Genomic DNA, 8,499 nt, shown 5'->3' with positions numbered 1-8,499 from the left:
ATGCGGTCCTGAAGAGCGTCTCCGTGGAGTGTATGGCCAGAATCCATACAAATTTCCCAAAACAGGCAGCATTCAATTGTTGATCCGCACCATAAGTAACCGATGGCGATATGATCAATTTGGGTCTGTCACTGGCTTGCCTTGGAGTAAAACATGTAGCCAGGCAACTTCAGCCATTTCGGAAGCAGGTATTTCATGCTCTATGCTCTGATCAGGGTACAGCTGAATTAGCCGTTCACTGACACCGAGTCCAATCCAATTGAGTCTCAGATGCGCTAGATATGTCTACCTGTGCATTCAAACCTTCGGAAACCACAACGATAACCGAGCTCCTGTCTTGCCGCAGCTCAAAGCATCAAAAACGTTATCTTTGACGTTGCGAGAGCTACAGTCGGTTAGGCCTTAAGCAGACACGATAAACAGACCGATCAACTTCTACATTGTGAGAATCCCTAATGGACCTACCACGCGAACCGCACAGAGGCTAGTAGCAACGGGTATCCAGTCAACTTCCGACCGGTGACTAAGGACGATACCGACCGCAGAACAGCCTACCATAGCGGCGTCTGGATTACCAGAGGTGTGTAACCGGGAGCGAGTAGAAAGTGATGGGTCCCGATAACTGTTTGGAATTTGGATTGTTTCTGATACGTAGCATACGTCACTGCCAAGCAAGTATGAGGGTAAGAGCAGCCCAGTGCTTTGAAGGGTGAACATTAAAAGCAGCCGGATAAACTGAAACTTCAAGGTAGACTTAGAGAAGACGGATGCTCGTGTGCTTGCTGACCCGCAAATGCTACGGCCAAGATTGGTGCAAGAAAAACGGGGGCGTCAGTCCTAACGGATGGGTCTACAACAGGAGTGTTACTAACGGTATGCTGGGACCAGAAAGTGTGCAAATGCGTAAGAAGGGAGGTGTCAACGAGTGCTTGTTTGCCCTTACTCGCTACGGTATATGCGGCAAGTAAGGTGACTAACAACACCACGCGACGACCGATGTGACACAATAGGATCTTAGCTGCCGGAGGCATGGTCGAACGCGAGGCTAGGATGGTGCCAAACCATTAATATCTAGGAAGGAGGATTGCTGTCCTCAACCGAAACCCTTGGTTAAAAACCTGGCCGAAAGGCATCAGTGTTTGGCGGAGAATGACCGTGTATTGTACTCTCTTCTGTGGCTCAAAAGTCAACGTTGTTTTGAGAGCTCTGCTTCGCGTCTTAAACGGCGGCTGCATCCAGCGGTAAGCAGCCTCGCTGATGGGGTCCCCATGACCCCCCTATGCCTGGATGGAAACAATGTAAAGAAATTGCGGCCAACCGACGTAAGTGGCGTTCGTGCTGTCGCCCTCTTCATACATTGTCTGAAAGGGCGCTTGTAGGTGTAAAAACCTCAGAATGCTTGTGATGGGCCAACACCGGGTCCGCCTCTCATCAACTCTCTTTTTTTCACTTTAAGGCTTTAAGTATGATTAAATAAACTTTGTGGTTGTACAGCAGTGTCAATACTGGTGTTACCGTCTCTGATGAAGATACGATTGAAAACAACCTCTAGCTTCTGATTCACATCATTTTCATCTGAGTCGATAACAAGGATGGTATCCCAATGAGCGTGTTCATTGTTTGTAATTCACGCGATTTCTTACCCATCGGCACCTGAAGATGAACATCTCTCCAGTCCGGTTTGATGTGATAAACCAATTTTTGGCAAGAGTAGTAGATACTGATAGCCTTCAAGTTCGTACATACACGTACGCAAGCACTGGTCCAACTAGTAGTTGATTAGGTCTGTTCGCTGAGCTTGACAGTCAGCTAGCAAACGTTTCACCACCAATCGAAGAGACATAGTGTGCACACATTGACGATGCTCAGCATTTTTATGGCAGCCCAGCGTCACCTCAGATATTTCACAATATTACCTGCTGACGAAGTTTTGAAATGCAGTCATTTAAATGATTTACCAACAATTTGCCTTCAGAGCTAACTGGATACAAGGCTCATTTGTGCATCAGCTAGGTTAAATCTTCCGAAGCAAGGTAGCTGTAGAAAATTCGGACGGGTGCCATCAGTTACAAAACGGTCCCAAATAGTGGCCTCATCCTTGGACGAGACTTCACATTTTGCTCCACCTATGGTAAAGGACAGATTGCTCCTCGTAGTTTGCATTGATTCATAAGCCCAGATCGTGACCTTCTATTCGTCCCTGCAAAAGAGGTTGCATTTGGTGAACAATCGTTGGGCTAATAGCTGGACAGCGTTTGCTTTTGACATAACAGCTTCATCAGGTCAAATGAATAGGTTACCATGTTGACTGAGTTCTAATACAGACGCAAGCCGATCACCAACGTCTCTTCGGTTAGGCAGATTAGAGACACGTAGATCTACATGTACCTTTGACGGAAGGAGGTGAGCGAGAGCAATGGAGCTGGTCAACCGAAGCCGGCTTCGATTCCAAAGAAGTATTTCAACATTCCCATACTAACCATTTCAACCCTGATTACGCCTTCGAACGCCGGAACCATGTGTGAAGCATTTGTGAACCAAAAGGAAATTAAATTGCAAAATTCACAGTGGCAATGTCAAGTGCATCCGATTCGGCCATCCGGAAGTTTGCCAAGGATAAGGGCTTTTTTAAGGATTGAATGGGTTTGAGATAAGTTGCACAAGCATCTACATCCCAAAGGCACAGTTGGTTCTGAACTTAGGGAAATCAACGACGCGGTGGTTCGCCGAAACATCCGCGGACCGTAGGCAAAACAAGTAACACGTGACTTTGTGCTTACATACGAAGACATATACAGAGCCGAAAAACGACACAAACCGAATGTGGTGTGCACAGTTCTTCGTTCACTGAGATTACAGGCCAGTCAACCGTAATACGAAAACCCGTTCAGCTATAGCACCCTTTCGGCGCTAGCTGCCATAGTTCTTCGTTCACTGAGATTACAGGCCAGTCAACCGTAATACGAAAACCCGTTCAGCTATAGCACCCTTTCGGCGCCTAGCTGCCATGCCACCCGAAGGTTACTCGAGGGCTGGGATACTGCCAGGTTGCTCAAGCCTAGACAGGGGAAGTCGAGAGGCAGAGGTCGGGTTCGGACCACGGACCTTCCGGTCAGTGAATTCGCGCTCTAACTACTTGAGCCATCTCACCGTAAGACAAAAATAAATCGTCTGGTCACGTTAACTTTTTAGTGAATGGGTGTCACGTAGCTAGTCGGGATCATAGCAAACACAACAAAAGGTCCTAAGGCCTAGATAGGGCCAGGAAAGAAGTCCTGAAGTTGCTCTGAACTACGAACCGACGAGGCCAAAAACTCGCACGCGTAACTTCGTGCTGAATCAGCGCGTAGCCTATGGCAAAATTAGATGCACCTGGTGTGTTAGCTTAATGTGACTCGAACCCACTTCTACTAAAGAGGTCTATTTTAGCGAAGACAAGAAACTGCTCTCGGAATAATCCTGCAGCTCGATTTATTGCTTCGAACATAAGTTGTTTCAGAGGCCACAGCAGTCCCAGATAAAGTGGTTATAAACTAAGGATTCGAAAATCCAGAGTGGGGCATGAATAACAAGCTGCCAGCCAGTAGATTAGGTCTCGTAGTGAGCTAACTGAAGCAGGAAACAGAATATCGGTTGAGATGTCAATTCCATCAGCATTGTACGTAACACGTCGAGTGCAGCCTTTCTTTAGTCAGTTTAGCGTGTGCAAGATATCCTACGTATTGGATCGATCTCAGTGAAGAAATCTAGAGTACTGGTCGTTGGTTTAGGACAAAGTGTAGTTAGCTTCATGACTCAACAAATGAGGCTTTGCACGAAAAAATACACGTTTCACATGTGCAAAACGGACATGAAGCTTAATACCACAGTTAATTTCGGTTTGACAAAATGAACGGAAGCACTTGTACCAACCTGACTCTGGTTGCAACGTAGGCGATAGCATCGGTCGAAGTAACCTTCTTCTGGTTGGTTTCTCATCCTGAGTCCGTAAAGTACAAACCCAGCTGCAGCTCCTGGAACAATACCATAAACTGCATAGCGAAGGCAGCGATCATGAAGTACGCGCAGGGATCTTGGCTCTAAAACGCAGGGGACATTCAGTACATATATTCGAAGTAAAACGTACGTTTTACCACCGTTACCAGGGGCGCCACCACAAGCGAGCCAATCAAAGATGACGCCTGGATAGAGCGGTATATGACATGAAATAGCAATTCAGCCCTGGTATGTTTAATGTCTTGCAACTGGTTATCTGCAAGATGGACGCCGATCAAGTTTTTAAGCCACCAAAATCCCATCTCGAACTTCCTTTTGAAAATTAAGACCACTGGCTGTTTATGTATGTTTGGTCTAGAACGAAAAACACAAAACCTGGTAAAAAAATTAGTTCATGTACTCCATAATTTTGATGAAAAAGTTCGATACTTTCCACCTACAAGAACTATCGGACAAAACGCAAAAACACTAGTGGTCTATGAATCCTGCATTTAAAGCAAGTTGGGCGGAAGATTACTATTAACTGAATTGGTCTTTGAGTCCCAAATGGTGTCAGGTCGGGTTTAGTTGTCACGACATGAAGTTTTTTCAGGCAAAGAATTAGGCCTCGCTCGGAAAACGTGTTGTTACAAGCACAGTGTTTAAAGACAAATCATAGTACGTTATCAGTGCGCAGTTAATGATGTCTTCTCGTATGGTGACGAAACGTTTACAAGCCAAGTGTCAAGCTCGGCGAACTGCCATCTGATCAACAACCAATGAACTAGAACCATCTCATCTTGGTGTGCTGGTTCAACGGAATACGGACATGCGGAATTTACTATTGTGAAGTGAATAAAGATTTCCTTGGAGTGTTCGCCTTGTGACATTATATCTGACTTACATTAGTAGTTTGTTCTGTCCACTACAGGTCGTAAACCTCAATAAGTCTATTCAACCTGCGTTTCGCTCTCGTCCTCAAAGATGAGGGCAATGTTGTTTGTGTGCTCCAGATTGACAATCTTCGTACTAGGAAACATTTGAACGTCGGGATTCTGCAGGCCTTCTAGCGTTTACCTTCCATCAACTACGAAGTTGAACAAGAATGGAGGGAGTGGACATCCTTGCCATACACTGCCGCTTACACGAAAGACTCTGGGGAGTACACCATACACTCTTAACCGCCCAGAAGTATGTGAATATAGGGATCAGATTACGCTTACAAACCTCTGGGGCATACCAGGTTGAGCAAGTGTAGTCAACAGCGCTGACCGATCGATAGAATCGAATGCACCCTTGAAGTCATGGAACACCAAGACTGTGGTTCGTCTGTACATGTGGCGTTGCTCTAACATCCAACGGAGCGTGAAGATGTGGTCAACGCAGCCTCTACGCGGTCGAAATCCATCTTGATTCTCATGAGTCAGGTTTTCGAATGTCACCGTAAAACGACAAAGAATCAGTGACCCCAGAAGCCCTGTCACAACAGGAGTCAAACTGATACCTCTGTGGCTACTAGAGTCACCGTGAGCACCCATTATGAAAGTGGGCACCACTATCGATTCACCCTTCTTCTCCCAGACAGACCCGAATAGGCTAGACAGGCGCTGGCTGAAGAGTCCATTGCCATCCTTAAAGAGCAGTGGAAGGTCATCAGGGCCAGCAGCACGATGACGCTTGAGTAGGAAAGTACACTCACACACTTCTGAGGCTGGAGGCGGCTTTATATTCACGGTTCACCTTTCTGTCGAAGGCAAGGATTCTGGAATAGAGGTAGCAGGTGGCCAGCTGAATTGCTGTTGGAAGTATTGTGCCCAGCGGTCTGAACGTTCTGGTATGCTGCTTATCAGGGAGCCATTTTGGTCTCTGATTATTTCGCCGAAAATAGGTTTCCGAGGACCAGTCGAACGGATCACATGGAACAGCTTGCTAACGTTTCCAGCATTCCTTGCATCTTCCATCTCTCCGGCCTTTCAGGTCCACCAAGTTTCTCAGTCTGCAAGAATACAGTTTCACCTAGCGTCAGAAGATGCATCGGGTGGAGTTGCGACTGCGGCCAGCAGGAAGCTGTCGCCGGGTCGCCAGCAAAGACACAGTCTTATCAGAGATACAATGTTTGAATGAGGTTGGCTGGGTTGTACCACAAACAGACGTTCCGGCTTTTAGTATCGCTTTGGAATCTTTTCCCAGTGGTCCGATATTATGTCCGACATTGTACCGTCCGGTAGGCATTCGAGAACCTGGTTCTCATAGTTTCGTTTGACTTCTGGGTCCACTAGCTTCTCAATGGCTAAGCGAGGCGTGCGTGTTTTGCTACACCTGAAAAGCGCAATGATAAGCAGCATTGATGATCCAAAAGTAGCGGCAGGCGGTGATCGACTCTCGTCACCGACAACTGTCCGCGATGTGATGGGACCGATGCAATTCGGGGGGTTGTCCTGCAAACAAATGGTCTGTGATCGGCACGCACCTGAAGTAAGCGATGCCCATTGTCTGTGAGTCTCGCGTCCAATCCCAGATGACCACTCAATCGGGCTTCAGCAAAGCTTAGTCCACCTACCTGGGCATTCATCTCACCACAACGATCTCGGAGCATTTAGCCTGCTGTAGAAGGGCACCTAGAGCGTCACAGAAGCTGTCCTTGGCATATTTAGAGCTACAGTCAGTTAGTGCATAAGCAGACACAATAAACAAGGTGCGATAGGTCTCACTTACTCTAGGTTCTCTCACAGATGCCAAACGAACCAAATAGAGGCGACTATTAACGGGTATCCAATCAAGCAGAGACGCTTCCGCCCGGTCGTTCAATACAATACCTACCCGAGCATGTCCAACTGTAGCAGCCGCTGCATCACCAGAGGTACGCAGCCGGAACCTGGAAGAGAGCGACGGGGCAGTCAGTATGATCACATTACTTGCGTTCTGCGTCCTTGTTTCTGATGGACAGCATACATCAATGCAGGGGGGAATCCTGCGTGCGAGCATGATTTACCTGTTGACCTGCTTCCTTTAGTGTGTGCACACTGAAGGTGGCTAAGTACATAGGCTTTCAGAGTTTGAAAACAGACTCCGAAGTGTTTGGGGTTGTGATTGAACTCGGAAGTACAGAAGCTGCAGTTAGGTGTGACGCTCGGCGAGCAAAACGGTGTGTTGGTTGAAATTTCTCTGCCTGCCTCTGAAACATGGGGCACAGAAACGCTTCTGGGCACACATACATTGGGTATGCGGAAGATACTACTCCCTTCGGTTCGGGACCTTCATTAATGCGAATAAATTTAAATAACCTAATTAACATCCGCACGGTTTAGCATGCGTTTCACATCTCCAAAATGTAAAGTGCTGCTACAGGGATAGGTAGGATCGAACCCAAATATTATGCTTTCAAATGAGCCCGTCCGTGAGCAAAAATAAACATCATTACTCCGGTAGACTGGCTGGAAATGAGATTATTTCATGAATCGGGGACACAAGGTCAGCTGTTCTCAACATACCAGAGCCATAGCGGCGATGCATCATCAGTTTGTCTGTTAAGAGCAGGGTTCACAATGTGGTAGTCCGTTTTGTACTGCTTGACGGACCAGAAACATGGTGTCTACGCGCAGATTACATGCGGAAGCTGTCGCTGTTTGATCATCGGTGTTTTTGAGGCGTTAGCCGAGTTCGGTGGGGACATCGGTCCACAACCTGATGGGCCGAAGGTCTGTGCACAACAGCCAATCACGACCCAGCATTCGTGGGTTGCCGGCTGCCGGCTAACAATGCCGCATCCAGAAGGCGTCTCCGAAATTCCAGAATGTTGACATGGCATACGCTTTACATATGACCCGAGGTGAATGTGTTTCCCCCCTGGCTTTCCGGAGTTACTACAAGTGGGGCAACATTGTTGATTATTTTGACGGCAACGCTAGGTTCACAGATTCACGGATTGATACACAGGATCGAAGCATTTGCCCAAGTTTGCCGGGTCGCCTTTGTTATTGTCGGTCAGTGTCTCTCGTTCACCTGAATGGCGCAAGTGAAAAAAGGGTGTAGCACTGCTGTTTATGTTCTCAGCGCGGAGCAGTATGCTCACCAGCGCGAGGTTTCGCATAAATAAATGTCTAATAGTGCTTTAAACTGGGTTCTAGAAGGAGCGTGGACAACCGTCGGAAGAAGGTCATTCCACGCAGCTACTACCCGAAATGAGAAAAATTTTGTCTGATGAATGTGTGTGCTCTGAGCTTTAAAATTTTCTTACTATGTCCCCGCCGTGTGATTGCTGGTTCAACGGTGAAAAACCTGTTTGCAAGGCTTTGTTTAAACAGAGCATAAGTAAGAATTAGGTCCCCTCGGAGGCGACGGTACTACAGGGGAAAGAGATCAAGCATCGCGAGACGCGTATCGCAGTCAACGGATTTGAGGCCGGCAACCATTCTCGTAGCGGCCCGCTGGACACACTCAATGAGGGTGACGTCTTTCGTGCGTCCTGGGTAGGAAACTTGGTTGGCGTACTCCAGTAGCGGTCTGGCGTAGGCCCCATAGAGT

The sequence above is a fragment of the Opisthorchis viverrini genome (genome assembly GCF_000715545.1).
Source record: "Opisthorchis viverrini unplaced genomic scaffold opera_v5_20, whole genome shotgun sequence".
Taxonomy (NCBI): domain Eukaryota; kingdom Metazoa; phylum Platyhelminthes; class Trematoda; order Opisthorchiida; family Opisthorchiidae; genus Opisthorchis; species Opisthorchis viverrini.
Note: the sequence above shows the minus strand (reverse complement) of the source record.